Below are 15,430 nucleotides of genomic sequence, written 5' to 3' on the forward strand. Positions count from 1 at the left end.
AATGGAAGCCAAGGGAACAAGCCAAATGAAAATTCTGCTGCCAGGCTGATTTTAACTAGAAATCATCTGTCATAATCTGCATGTAAATTCTGATCTCACAGTAAGAATTCCTGAGACTGAGAGCAATTATCATATTCAGAAAAGTGGCATTTCTTTAGGTATTTGTTACACCAAATAATGAATGTAGTAAATAAGACAAAACAACACTGAATCATAATACTGGCATGGATGTTTTTAATTTGAATGGTAAATAAGAAACAATTAAGGAAATTCTGCCTACATAAATTCTCATTTTGCATCTGTCTCCCACTCCCATTCTCTGTCTTTTTTCATGCAGCCTCTTAGGGCTAGATTTGCAAAGGTATTTAGGTGCCTAAAGATGCAGATAGGCACCTAGTGGGATTTTCAAAAGCACCAAAGAAATTAACATAACTTTTGAAAATCCTACTAGATATCTATCTGTATCTTTACCTTTAAAAATCTGGCCCTTTGCCATATGACTGACTTTCCCCATGCCTCTACAATTAATTACCTGTTTACAGCACACTTATTTAGGAGAGGTAGCCTATAAAATCTAGACCTTCCCTACCCCTCAAAGAAGAAAGCACTATAATTCCTTTACATCACACCACCCAGCACCCCCTCACAAAAAACAAACAAACCCCAACCTTCCCCCCCCCATAGCAAAAATTGTGGATTTAACAAGACACCTGACAAACTGCGCTGCTTAGTCCTTAATTCGTTTCTTGTCACATCTCCTTAGGGTCCAGTCCTACAGTGAGCACTGTATGGGCAGACTCTTCCGCCCATTGGGGCCCACTGAAGTCAGTGGAACAACACCTGGTTTCAAGGATCTGGTCCTGGTGTTCTTAGATTGTTAAATCTTTGAGGCAGGGACCATCTTATCACTGTGCGTATATGCCTGGCACAATAGGGTCCTGACCCCTGTCTGGGGTTTGCAGGTTTTACCACAATGCAAATAATATAGGCTAATTAGCTAATCCTTCTTCTGCATGTCTCTATTTATAAATGTTTTCATTACACTTAAAAATAATTTGAAACATTTTATTTTGTTTGGATATAAGCATTTCAGAGTAGTATTTTCAACTCATACATTGCAGCATTCTACTGATGCATGAGGACCAGAAAAGGAAACCTGAGTGGTTTAATTTAATTGTCCAAATTGAATAAAGTACAAAAAGTAAACACGGCATAAATGGTTCAGAGTAAACTGGATTATTAGAGTCCATTCATATTTAATAATAGAAGGTGCAAGTGGTAAAAGGTAAAGGGACTGGTTTATTTAAAATACAAAATTTAATCCAAGATGATCGCCCCCCTTTTTTTTTTAAAGGAAGGCCCTGGCCGCTTTGTGTGGACATTAAAGAACCCATGATGCTTTTCTTGAGTTGGGGGGGGGGTGCCCCAATGTCCTTTACCAAAGTTCCCATGTTTTCCACTGTTGTGTTTATTATACTGGTTGTATGCCTGTTTACCAGACAGGTGGCTGAATTTCCATTATTAACCTGTATGGGAGTAAAGGTGATCTTGTGGCAGAGGCCTGAGAGCCAGACAATTTAGATTCTACTCCCACCTCTGCCACAGGTTTCTTTTGTCATCTTGGGCAAGTCATTTAGGTGAAGTTCCTGCAGATACTGAGGCCCGGTGTCAAAATTTAGGTTGTCATAGCTACAGCACTGAGAGGTGTGAAAAATCTACATACACCTGACCATTGGAAGCAATGCTGACATAATCCCTGGTGTAGGATGATGTAAAAATGTTTCTGTCAAGCTAGTTACTCTTGCTCAGGGAGGTTGTGTTCCTACAGTGAAGGAAAAATCCCTTCCCTTGCTGTAGGCTGTGTCTACACGATGGGGTTACAGCGGTGTAGCTATGGCACTGCAGGCTGTCTTTGTAGTGCCCATAATGTAGACATGGCCTGACACCCATGAGTAACTTTATATGTGTGAGTAATCCAGGACTACTCCTCACACATGTAAAATTACACCTGTGCAAAAGTGTGGGCAGCATCAGGGCCTTATAACCTCTCTGTACTTCAATTTCTCAGTATTTTAAGATTAGGTTACTATAATACTTAGATCTTGTCTACATGGGGGAATTTACTGGCATTACTATAGCAGTATAATTATACAGGTTTAAGTTAAGGTATGCCAGGAAATTTCGCTGTGTAGACAAGCTCTCAGGCTTCTTCCTCAACAACTTTTTTCTGCTCTGGGCATGAGCTCTGTGGTGGTGAATCTCTGCCCAAGCATGGACTACACCACAGAACCGGGGCCACAACTCCTGGAAACACAAGATTGTTGTGAGAGAATATCAGCTTTAACGATAATAATACAAAAATTACTAGCCCTCATGTTTGCAGGGACACATTTGAAACGTGAAGCAAGTGTACCCTAAAGACTGCGAAACCAGATGGAAAATAAAAAGTAGCCAAAATGTATTACTGTATTTTTTAAACCGTGGGTTTTAAGTCACTTTCGTGATTTTTGAACGCTAGAGGCTGGCCCTAACAAACCAGACGAATCCAGCAATGCAGGAGGCGCACGACCCAGGGCTTTGTAGAGGGGCCCAAAGCAGCTGCAGCTGCTGGCGGGGGTGGGAATTTGGAGAGGATCCCTGGCCGGCCTGGTGTGTGTGTTATATTGGCAGTGGGGTAAGTGGAGGCTGGGCGGCTCCGACTGCCTGACGCCAGCGAGACCAGATCAATCCAGGCGCAGAGGCAGAGCGAGCGCAGGGCTGCCTGGCGGCTGGAGCCGCAACAGCAGCAGCCGCCAGGGGAGGAAGGAGCGAGCGAGGGAGCCAGCGGCCGCGGCGTTCGGTGTCTCCTCTGCCCGCTTCGCCGCCCAGCAGCCGGTAACAACTTTCCGCGTCTTTGCCCTCTCCCAAGCCGGCTCCTGTGCCTGGGCGGGGACCCCTCCTACCCCACCTCTGCGTCCTGGGGCTGGCCGGGGCCGGGCAGGGCTTGCTGCGCTCAGGGAAGTGGTTTGAATGGTGGCTGCGCTTTGCCTTGTTTCCCCCCCCCCCCCCGCCCCCCTCGGTTATTTCCAATCTCAGGCTCGGGTCCGGGCTTCTTCTTCTCACCACGGTTTGGGGTAAGGAGGGATGGATATATATATATATTTTTGGAGGGGGACAGGATTTTTCTCCAGCATGATGGCGTCTCTGCGGGTTCCCGGAGAGAAACCTGTGACTTCTGTGCTTTCTTCTTTGCTGCCTTCCTTGGTTTAAAGTTTCTGGGTAGATTTCTTTGTTGGGCTGGAGGAAGAGAAAATAGACCCGCCAAGAGCGCTCTCCTTCCCTCTTTCTCTCTCCCCTTTCCCCCCTCTCATTAGAAAACCCTGTTTCTGGGGCTTCTGCTGCTTCAGACTTTTGTCCTGGCCCCATTGTGTTCAAAGCCAAGTGGGAGAAACTTGTAACAGTTCCTGTAAAGCTCTGGCTAGCACAAGGCAAATGCCCTTTGTTTTTATTTGGGAAAAGCATTTCTCTAATGACTTGGCTAATCCAAATCTTTGTTCCTCCTAATGGATTTGCTTTTTGCAACAAGATTTGTTTAGAGGTCAAGGAAAGTTCACTTAAAATTCTTCTGATTATTAGGAGGTTTGGATGCACATGATTTTTCTTCTCTCAATGTGATTTTCAATTTACTTCTACTTTACAGAATGAGATTATCCAGCTATAGATGGATATATCTTAATAAAATTTAAAGATACATGTGCAAGTGTTCAATCCTGCTTTCTCAAGTAGCTGGGCCAGACCGTATCATTTTTAATGAAGTCAGTGGGAGTTTTGATTGAGTAAGAACTACAATATTTGTTCCTTTGTTAGCAGTTTATAAAATTACAGAAGATGTGCAGGCTGGTTTTGCAGTTTGCTTGTAGAGCATATGCTTATTTGTAGTTAACTTCTAGGAAGAGAATTTCTTTTTCCTAAATATACCAAAAGAACTGATGTTCATTGCATCTAAGAATAGGTGCCACCCTTCTCTTGGGTGGAGTATTTGATGGTCAGAAACATCTAATTCTACTTTTTTTCCCCCCCATTCATGTATATTTCAAATAAAAGCAAATATATGCCCATACTTAGTTTATGGCAGACATAGTAGGATATGATGTCTCTAGAAACTAGCATTTTAGTTAAAAGGTTATGTTTCAGACAGCTCTACATGTAAAAACTGGCAACTCTTGCCTCTTCTGACTTCTCCTACCCTGTAAGACTTAGCTTGTGTGTGATTTTGTAAGTTACACAGCATGAAACTCAAAACTGAGACTAACAACCCACAGAGACCACTCTTCTTTATAAGTAGACACCTCAAATTCTGCTAGTCTTCATGTGGTCAAGCGTCTGCACCTCAGTGTGTCAAACAGTGAGTGAATCCTGTAAAGGAACTTGCTGTGTTAAAACTAATTTTAATCTTGTCTATAACTACTACATTAAATTTATTGACGACTTGCTTCCAGTTGCAACTCACGATGTGAAAATATCAATCCGGATAGGAGTTCTGTGCAGGGCAGTTGGTAGAAGATTCTCATTGCACCTTGTTTAAATATTAAATACTTCATTTTTGTGACTCCTTTACAGTGGCTGTCTTTAGGGTTTTTTAATGTTAAGATGAAAAATACTTAACCCATATAGTTGATATTCCTGTGCTGTTGTTCAGACTCTCATCTTGTAATTAATTTCACGCTGTAACTTAGGGCTTGACAGAGATTTCTCTGGAGTTGGGTGATCTAGGAGCCTTACACAGTCTCCAGAAAGGATCAGTTCAAGGCAAGATCAGGTTACCCTAAGGGTAGGGATTTGTCCTTGCTTTAGTTTTGACCCCTCCATTCCCTTGGTATGTAATCAAATACACTTTTTTTTCCCTTATGCTATCCTCTACTATTCATTTTGTGTACTCTTTGATCCAGTACAGTGGAAGGAGACTAGATATACAGAAACTGAAGGATTTCAAGCTGTTTAAGTAGAATCTACCAATTCAAGAGTTTAGAAGTTGATAAATGTAGAGTTCAAACTAGTAAGTAAAGGGCTGAAATGTAAAGAGAAGTGATGCAATGGTTAATAACATTGCTGCGCCAGTTTTTGTAAATACTGGAGTGATTTTTTTTATAGACCCTCCTTAAATTCTGAGCCACTTTATGGGTACAAGTTAAAGACTGACATTTAGAAGCCATGTTTAAAAAAAAAAAAGTAGTAGGGAGTAATAAGTTTGAATGTTATATTTAAAATACAATAGTATGCACTACCCAGTCCAAACTGTGTATACAAAAGCCTTCGTTTCTGTAGTCTTACAAGGCTAATGGAGGCATCATCTCCGCTTTATAAATAATGTAAGTTGTGTATAATGTGGAGTCCCCAGAGACTGCAGAGAAAGCATCATTACCAGCCTTTTCAGCCTGCTGGAGATCTTAAATTGATTTACAGCACTGAACTGGTGCAAAATGATACATCAGAATGACATGGGGTCAACCTGTAAAAGTCTGTGATGTGAGCCTATTAGTTCAGTCATCATAATTAAACCACATTATGGGGGCACCAAAGCAAGCATGTGTGGCATGGCCCGTTATGCTTCAAAAATGTGTGATGCAGAGAGCACCATGTGTATAACTTAAAACACTTTGTATAAAGAGAATTTGAAATTATGAAGAGGAATTGTGTGAGCAGAGGTACCCTGATTATGAACCACCTTCTCCCAGTCATTATCAATTGAAATGGAGAATGACCATAGCTCTTTTATTGGGTGGGGGGAAAGCTGAATTTTATACAGTTCCTGAGGTTCAAAAATGATCAGGCTTTAGTTGTTGATTACACAAAGTGGTGAAATCAGGCAAATGGTTTAACACTTTTTCCAGTCTACTAGTGATCTTTATCCTACTAGAAGTAGTGACTCTGAATGTGTATCTGTTGAAATGCTTCTGTAGAACTGAGTGGTATATTGTGTCTTGATCATATGTTGAATTATATGGCCAGACCTATTTTAAAACTAACTGATTTTAAATCCTGCTTGTCAATAGCTCACTACTTTTAGTGAAGGCAACGGTGATTTTTAAAATAGATTTTTTTTCCTGTAAATAGTTTATCTGTACCATACTAGTTTCTAATGGCATAAACTGTTTTGTATGTTAAGCATCTTAAATCTTCTTGCTATTTGTACTGATAGTAAAAGCTTCACAATGCACACATAGCAAATCCTGCTTGTGGCTCTTGTCTGTCCCCTTTGGTTTGGTATTTTGTTGGTGCTGACTTAATTGCTGTCTGGTTTGACTTGTGTGAAATCACCACTGTATCATATATGATTTCTGCTAATTGGGAGAAACTAGGGTTTTTTTGTATCCATCTGTATTTATCTGTGATAACTACAGAGTAAAATGGATTTGTGAGAGGCTACGGAAAGCACTAGAAAATCAATAGAATATTACGGGAAGATTGAAGAGACAAGTTCAGTCCGATCAGAACAAGAGGCCCTTTAGGTAACCTACTTTCTGAGCTGGAAGTAAAGCATTGAAGCCCATTTTTAGGAGAAATATTTGTAAAATGTGGATAAGGAGCTCTCTTGTGCTGTGGTGAAACAGACTAATGAAATAACCTTATTGAAAGAAGGACTGTAAAACCTGTGAAAATGGACATGAGGTCACAAAGACTGCCTTGTGGTTAATGAAGTGACTCTTCTAATGTTCTTTTTATTTGTGGTTTATTTTTTTTATGACCAACTTGCCCAGTTATACTGTCTTTTTCCATTCCAGTTCCTGCAGAACTAATCTGAACATTAGTATTCAGAAATCCCTTTTACTTTTGTGTGTGTGTGTAATAATTGGAACCACCCAGTTTTAGAAAGAAGATTTTCTGGATACTGGTTCTTGAATTTCTAAAAGTTGTTTGGCTTAAAAAAAAAGCAAAGTAAATTTTAAAACAAAAACTTTGTTAGTTTGTTAAGCATGTTTTATTAAGATGTCAATGTCTTAGGGCTCATCTACATACGCAAGTTGCAACCAGTATAGTTAAAGCAGTTGAACCTCTCTGGTGTGGACACAGGTATGACAGTATAAAGGCATACTGTATGGGAAGGGGCCTATGCCACATGTATAAGGCCCCTTTGTATTGATATAATTTATCTACATAAGGGGTTGTATTGTTATAACTATCTTGGTTTAAAAAAATTACGCCCCAAACTGAAATAGTTATACCAGCATGAGAACTGTGTGTGGAACAGGCCTCTGGCTTTAAAGATAATACTCCCTTGTAGGGTGAAGTATGGAGGGGTGGATAGGGACAGAATTTTACTGCTGATGGCTGACTACAGAGAGATACAATCTCAGTGGAGAACAAATGTTCATTTGCATAGAGGAAGCTATCTTTTAGGGAAGAAAAGCCAAACACTTAAAAAATAGTCCAATTCCAAGGAATGCAAAAGAGCCCAGATAACAGAATTTAAGGGTATGTCTACACAGCATCTGGGAGTGAGCCTCGCAGACTGGATCCACAGACATGTGGTATTGGGGCTTGTGCTAGCACCCTAAAAATAGCTGTGTAGACAGATGTTGCTTTGATGTAGCAGCTCAGGCAGTGGTCCCACCCCATCCCTCAGGCTTGAGAACCTGAGCTCCAGCCCCAGCTGCACAGCTATTTTTAATGTACTAGTGCAGAGGTGGGCAAACTGCGGGCCACATCCAGCCTGCAGGACCCTCCTGCCTGGCCCCTAAGCTCCTGGCCCGGCCCCTGGGAGGCTAGCTCCCCTGCTGTTCCCCCTCCCCCGCAGCCTCGCGCTGCTGGTGCAATGCTCCGGGTGGCCAGGCAGCTCAGCTGCAGAGCCCGGTCAGACACAGTGCTCTGTGCTGCGCTTTGGCGTGGCTGGCTCCAGCTGGGTGGCACGCCTGTAGCGCTGCCAGCCGCCGGTGCTCCAAGCAGCGCGGTAAGGGGGCAGGGAGCGCAGGGGGTGTTGGGTAGGGGAGTTTGGGGTGTGGATAGGGGTCAGGATGGTCAGAGGGCAGGGAACAGGGGGGTTGAATGGGGGCAGGGGTCCTGGGGGGAAGTCAGAAAGGAGGGAGGTTGGATGGGACATCAGGGGGCAGTCAGGGGTGGGGATTCCGGGGGTGGTCAGGGGACGGGGGTGGCAGATGGGGCAGGGGCCCCAGGGGGCCATTGGGGGGGGCAGGATCAGGCCATGCCTGGCTCTTTGGGGAGGAACAGCCTCCCCTAACCGGCCCTCCATACAATTTCTGAAACCCGATGCGGCCCTCAGACCAAAAGTTTTCCCACTCCTGAGCCTTGATAGCACAAGTCTGTGGAGCTGGGCTGGGAGGTGCATGCCCAGATGTGGTGTAGACTTACCCAGTGTGACTTCAGTTTTTTGCACACTTCTGTTTGCTCTAAATGTGCCCCATAGTTGAATTGGATCAAAGGCATGTGATGAAGTGTGGTTCTCTTAACTAGTCTTTGTGGGAACAAAGGATTAGAAGGGACTGCAATGGTCGTCTAGTCCAGGGGTTCTCAACCTTTTTCTTTCTAAGACCCACCCCCCTCAAGATATGCTATAAAAACTTCATGGCCCACCTGTGCCACAATAACTAGTTTTCTGCATATAAAAGCCAGGGCCGGCATTAAGGGGTAGCAAGCAGGACAATTGCAAGGTGCCCCACGCCATGGGGCACCGCAAATCTAAGTTGCTCAGGCTTCTGCTTCAGCCCCAGGTGGCAGGGCTCTAGGCTTCAGCCCCATGCAGTGGGGCTGTGGTTTTCTGCCCTGGATTCCAGCGAGTCTAACGCTGGTCCTGCTTGGTGGACCCCGTGATACCTGCTCGGAGCGCCCCAGTTGAGAACCACTGGTCTAGTCTAACCCCCTGCCAAGATGCAGGATTTGTTTTGTCTAACCATCCAAGACAGATCTAGCCTCCTTTTGAAAACCTACAGTGAAGAAGCTTCCACAACCTCTCTAGGCCCATATGTTCCATGGTCCTACTATTTTTACAGTTAAGAAGTTTTTCCTGAGACTTAACCTAAATCTGCAGTGCTGTAGTTTGAACCCATTACCTCTTGTCCTGTCCTCTGTGGCAAAAGAGAACAATGTTTCACCATTTTTTTTTTTTATGGCAGCCTTTCAAGTATCTGCAGACGGATATCATGTCCCTCCCCCCATCTCCTCTTTTCCAAACTAAACATACCGACTTCCTTCAGCCTTTCCTCATAGTACAGTGCATTGAACTAGATACTTAATTGCACAGCCATATCTTTTGTGCCTGGGATCTTTTAATATTAACAATGTGGCTACTGATGCACCACCTCTGTACTTGACTTCCATTGAAATGACAGTTTAACATTGTGATGATATGACTCCAGGGCTGTCCAGTGTAGCAATGTTGTGTATGAAATACCTGGCATGTTAAACAGTTGCAAGATAATTAAGATCCTAGATCAGTAGTAGGGAAGTGTTTTAATTGTTCAGTTGAATTTCTGTTGTAGATTTATGGGGAAATTGGCTGGCATTTATTCTAGAATAACTATTCTTATTTAGCTATTCCAGAATGACCCCGGCCTCCATGTAGACACTCTAGTCTGAAATAAAAGTGCCTTTATTGTGGAATAATTACTCCATCTTGGAAGTGAATTTACTATTACAGAATAAAATTGCTTTTATTCAGGAATAGAGTGTCCACATGGGGAGTTATTCCAGAACCCCAAAATTATACTGGAGCTGTTCCAGTCAATTTCCTCTTGTAGACATGGCCTCGTCTGGAATACAGGGGGAAAAGAAAATTATTTTTAAACATGCCTTCATAAAATTATATTTAGGTACTGTTCAGAGCAGTATTATCCAAAGGCAAGTGTTACTGCTGACTTGGCATATGAGTAAATCATTAATGTGGTTCACCAGTAATTTCTAAAGCATAATTTCATATTTTTGTGCTTAGAAGAGGGACTTTTTTCCTACATGGCAACAGATGTGATTGTCTAAATATGTTAATGCAGACAGTCTTAATTAGAGCTGTCTATTGCAGATAGTCTAAATTTATAATTTAACTATTTCTTTAGCAATATTTAACTTGCAAGTTTTGTCATTGAAATTATTAAAATGTTACACCAAAGTGATCAGCACAGTATTGCATAACTTAGAAATCGGTACGCATTTAAAAACATTGATTTGATATTTGATAGTGCCTCATTTGTTTTCTCCCTCCTCACTCAATAATGTTGTTGAATAGGGGAGTGATTGGTAACAGCTTTAAGCTCACAGACTTTACCTCTGGGTACAAAACCTTTGTGATAAGGAAAGTGCAAATGTAGTATTTGATGCTTTTTATTTTTTTAGCAGATAAAAGTATAAATTGAGTTTCAGAATTTAGACAATGCATTACAAAAGCTGGTTATGTTCATATACAGTGAACCAATTTAACTAAAATCTGTTTAGAAACTTATTTAGTTAAACCAGTGCAAGCCCTGCATAGGCATACTTTTCAACTGGGTTATATCAAGTTAGCTTGCACTAATATATAGGTTTTGCACTGATTTAGCTGAATTGGTTTTTTTTAACTCATTAATTAACACAATGCAATTTCTGTGTGGGATGAGGCAACAGAATATTGTTAGGACTCCTGTGGCCATTTTAATTATGGGAAAAACTATACATTAATTGGAGAGGGACAAATAGAGCTGGTACTAGCTACAGTTATGTGATTATAGTCTTATTTATACACACAAAATTAGACATGCTGAAGAATCAAATACTAATGTCATTTCAAAGTTGTCATAAAATGTTTAAAATATTCATATTATACATTAAATTATCAGTATTTGCAGCACACTGCATATGTAGCATATTATTCTACTGTAGAGGCTTATTTTAAATTCACTACATTAGGTTATAGTAAATCTTTGAGTTTCTCATACTTCTTAAATATGCCTTGTTAGTGTGCATGTACATGAATTGTCTGCCTAAAATCAGCGGTGTTTAATGTTAAACTTGCTGTAATTGGGTCAAATAGAGAGGTGACACAATGAAATTATTTAGGTGGAGAATCATTTGTATATAAATGAATCAAAGTAAACTAACTTGTATGTAGCCATTTTTTGTTTAAAGCAGAAAAGTTGGCTTAAATGTGAAACGTGTCTAAAGAATCCTGTTGTGGTTTCCACATGTAAACGTGTTTGGGGGAGGAGGGGAAACATTTGCTGTGTTTGTTCACATTCATGTGTTAATGAACTGCATATTTATCTTTTATTCTACCAATACATTACACTCTTTATGTAATTAGGTTTCAGTGTGGCTTGAGGTGGAAAGTAGTTAAAATTGAAAGCTTCCTACCTTGCATGCACCCATGGCTAAAGACTCTCAGGTAAAGCGGATATGATTAATGGATAAAATATACAGGTTGCAACTTGCTTATTTCCTAGATACAGTGGAAAGGAGGCTCTCATATTTGTTTCCAAAGCATAACTGAGTAAGAAGTGAATCTAGGACTTGCTGAAACTCTTAAATCTCTTGCTCTTCCTCCTGATCATTCTTTAGTAATTTTCTGTAAGCTTGGGGGCATGATTGAGTTCCTGTCAGTCTCTCTAGGTATGACACACAAAAGATAATGAATAATAAAAGGCTTTTCTCACTCCCCTTTCCACTGGCCATCCCCAGCATACCAGAGAATCACAAACCACATTTGCATTCATGTTTCTTTACAAAGAAAAATTGCTTGCAAAACAATTTTTTGCCCATTCTTTGCCCAGTTGTGCTTTTAAGGTTGCTGAGCAGTTTTGTGAGAGACAAGAAAGGTGTTAATGGTCTAGCCGAAGACTAATTATTTTAAATTAGGTTAGATTCTGGTCCCATTCCTACTATTATGGGGTGAGTGGCGTTGTACATCAAAGCAGATATACAACTGCATAAACAGTGTTTGTTTGTTTCTTTTGAGACTAAGGACTTTATACAAACTTTGCAACAATAATACCTTGTTCGTTACTTCTGTAGCTTTTTTTTTTTTTTTTTTTTTTTTTTTTTTAATGGGAATGTAGTCTTGTTTGGAGAGCTGGTAGATTTTTAATACTTACTCTACCTGTAATTGTACTACCTTAGAGCGAGAAATAGTCTCTCTTTTCTTATCTGGTCCTTCAGTCACTTACCAAAGTGGTGGGACAGTTGGAAAATGAGGGTTTTCTCCCAGGGATGTATATGATGCAAGGAGGCAAAATGATGGCAAATGACAGCTTTGTTCCTTTAAGTACAGAAATCTCAGAGAAATGTTGAGAACATAAGGAGTCAAGAAATGGGACGAGCACGCCTGTTCAACTTTTAAAGCGCTAAGAAATTTTGGTTATTTTTTGTGCTCTTTCTCATTTTTGGCAAGAAGCCAAGTATGGTGAAGAGCCACTTTAATGACATTTTTGTCTTGATCAAAAGTAGGAAACTGTCACAAGAACAGGTTCTCTCTATTCCATCCAGAGTAACACATTTCAATAAAGCAGTTTGAATTTTTAAATGATTAACGGTGCAAAATCTCTGAACTGTGGGGTTTTCACTAGTGAAAACACCATATTCTTTTAAGGTCTTCAGGTCTTACTGCTTATGATATACAATGAGCCTGAGTCCTTGTATTTGATAGCACACTTTCTTTGGTTTTCTGTATTGCGCTTCTGTTGTGCTAATGGCAAGATAGTGCCTAGGGCCTGTCTGTGCTGGAGAAACTTTCTCACTGGATTCAAAACCAACAGTTCAGCTAAATCCGCTTTAAAATCAGAGTCGTGTAACCAGCTCTTCAGCTCACATACATCAACGCCATTGAAGTTGATGTTGATTTACATTGGATGAGGGTTTCCTGATTTGCAGTCTCCTTCCCTGATCTCTAGACATCTAACTCCATTAGCTTTGTGCTAGTGAGGATGGGACCTACATTGGTTCATTGAGGATATTACTGTATCAGTGACCTATTTTAGTACAACTATGTAGAATGAAGAGCTGGTGAATACAATGAAGAACTGTACTTTTTCTAAAAGGTGTAAACGTTGACCTTATTGGATACCTTAGGAAATCTAGCTATGTGTAGGTTACCGTCTCAGCGATTACAGCTTCCTGTTTTGCCCATTGCTGGTTTTGCAGTGTAGCATCCTTAATAATAGGTCCTTTATTATTCCTATTGGTGTTGTTCAGTGTTTCCATTTGGGATGTAGGAGGCAGAGGAAAAGTCTTTGTATTACCTTAAACATGTAAGTTATAGTTTGTGTAACTTCTAGCATTAGATTTAATCTAGAGAAGTCTCTTTTGAAATATTTAAAACACAGATATTAGTTTCAAGCCTTGAAGCATGCTTTCTGGACAGATAGGAGAGAGAGCACTTAAAAAACAAAAGTTTGACCTTTAGTAACCCAGGGGAAAAAATAATGGTAGTTTAGGAAGGTTCAAGTGTTTGCTAAACTGTTTGATTATTCAAAAACAGCTTGGGCAAAGTTTCTCTCTGGGGGAGAGAAACATTTGGCCAAGGAACAAGAGACAAGTATTGCATTCCATCCCTATCCGTCCATCCAAGGTGAAGTGCTAGTGCCTTGCAAGTATGAATTATTGCTTAAAAAAAAAAATCCTTGTCCTGGTGTCACAAGGTGCTCTCTCTTACCCAGCATGCTGTGCTGTCTAGTCTGCTGCTGTCACCTCATGGTCATAAATACACCGAGGCTATTTTCCTTTCACTATGTGTACCTTGTATACTTCCACTCTTTTCCTCTCACACACACAATAACACAGGCACTTTGCAGTAGAAGCTTTTTTCCATACAGCCTCCCTTTTCAGCACAGCTCACTTTCTGAACTTCCCTTCTGAGCTCCTTCTTTGGTTTTGTGGAGTAGCAGACTTGGTTCCTGAGTCTGTGATCATCGAATGCACTGTACTTTTGTATCTTTTTCATGACTTAGGTTCTCATGCCTTTCTTGGTGTTCTTAAAGAATTGCAGAAGAGCTTTTATTACTGAGCATCATTTTTCTTGTATTTTTCATAAATGTTGCAAGGAAAATGTTGTTACTTTAAGGCTTCTTATTTTTCTGTATAAATGGCTCCTATCATTGCTATGCACCAGCATCCCTATTATAGCCAATTGCACAAGTAATGTGGCTAGCTGTAATATTTCATTAAGAATATCATTTCTGCATTCAGACTCAACACTGTAGAAAGCTCCCCCTTCCTGCCTCTTCCTTCTACCTATAGCCTCCCAATTAGGTCATGAGCCCAGTAATTACCACCCAGGTGCTTACATTCCTGCAGTAGAAAGTATTTAATTGTTCACAGCTGAGCCGGCAGATTACTTCATGCTGCAGCACCATCAGTGATCAGGGTGCTGCTGCTAGCACTCTGTCAGATCTGGATATCACTGAAGTTACTGCCCCAAGACAGCTACAGGAATTATCTAGTCAGAGATGAAGATTCCAATCAGGAGTACTGCAGCTCCTTAAACCATCTACCGAGGCCAGGTGAATACTGCAGACTTCTGCTGGCATAACTACGTCTATCAGAGAGATGAGGTCTAGGGCTATGTCTATACTACGCACCTTACAATGGTGCAGCTGTGCCCTCCCGGCGACAAAAGAAAACCACTCCGAACGAGGGGTGGTAGCTTCCTTGCCAGGAGTGTGTGTCTCGCCGACAAAACGCTGTCCGCATTGGCGCTTTTCGTCGTTAACTTTTGTTGTTTGGGGGGGTGGGTTTTTTCACACCCTTGACCAACAAAAGTTGTAGTGACGTTATGTGGACATAGCCTAAATGGAACTGATCTAGCTATACTGGTAAAAGTGCAGTTTTGCCATGATAAACTTCATCCATGTTAGAATACTGGTAATGCCTTCCATGTGTGGACCTGGCCTAAGGTAGAACATATTTACTCTTTTCAAAATACTGTTAAATTTATTTGATGGCTTGTGATCAGTAGAAACACTCTCCCGTTGACTCCTCCTGCACCTCTCTCCCTGGTGGAGTACCAGAGTCGACAGGAGAACGCTTGGCAGTCAACGTATCATGTCTAGACTAGATGCGATAAATTGACCCCCATTGGATCGATCGCTGCCCATTGATCAAGCAGGTAATGTAGACAAGCCCTTGGACTGATATCTCCTAGAACTGACGTTTGTCATCGTGCTAATGCTCTCACCAGCTGGCAAACCACAGTTGGCTTAGTCGGGGTAGTCAATAGGCAGACTGGGGGTCAAATCCAGACTGCCAGGTGCTTTTGAATGGACCCCAAAATCTTTTTATTTACTTATTTATTATCGTTGTTGTTTTTCTCTGGAGTCTGGACCTTGACTATACCTTGAAAATAAAATAGACTACCCCTGGCTTGGTAACTACAGGTCACAATTTGATCAACCCCAAGTGAACCTTCAGAATGGGGCTTGCATTCACTAAACCACAGGTGGCTGTACAGCTGTGGACACGAGTTTGGAGGTTGGGGGGG

At 41.3% G+C, this 15,430-nt stretch overlaps 1 protein-coding gene across 1 annotated transcript in view; it reads left to right on the plus strand.

Moving 5' to 3' along the window:
* The first annotated feature begins 2,675 nt into the window (after positions 1–2,675).
* Positions 2,676–15,430, plus strand: part of SMAD1 (SMAD family member 1) — a 70,488-nt gene continuing 57,733 nt past the window's right edge. Inside the window, exon 1 of the mRNA XM_039541506.1 lies at positions 2,676–2,874. The gene's annotated coding sequence lies outside the window, so the exon portion shown is untranslated. The remainder of the gene's footprint in view (positions 2,875–15,430) is intronic.

This window comes from Mauremys reevesii, linkage group 5 (genome assembly GCF_016161935.1).
Source record: "Mauremys reevesii isolate NIE-2019 linkage group 5, ASM1616193v1, whole genome shotgun sequence".
NCBI lineage: Eukaryota > Metazoa > Chordata > Testudines > Geoemydidae > Mauremys > Mauremys reevesii.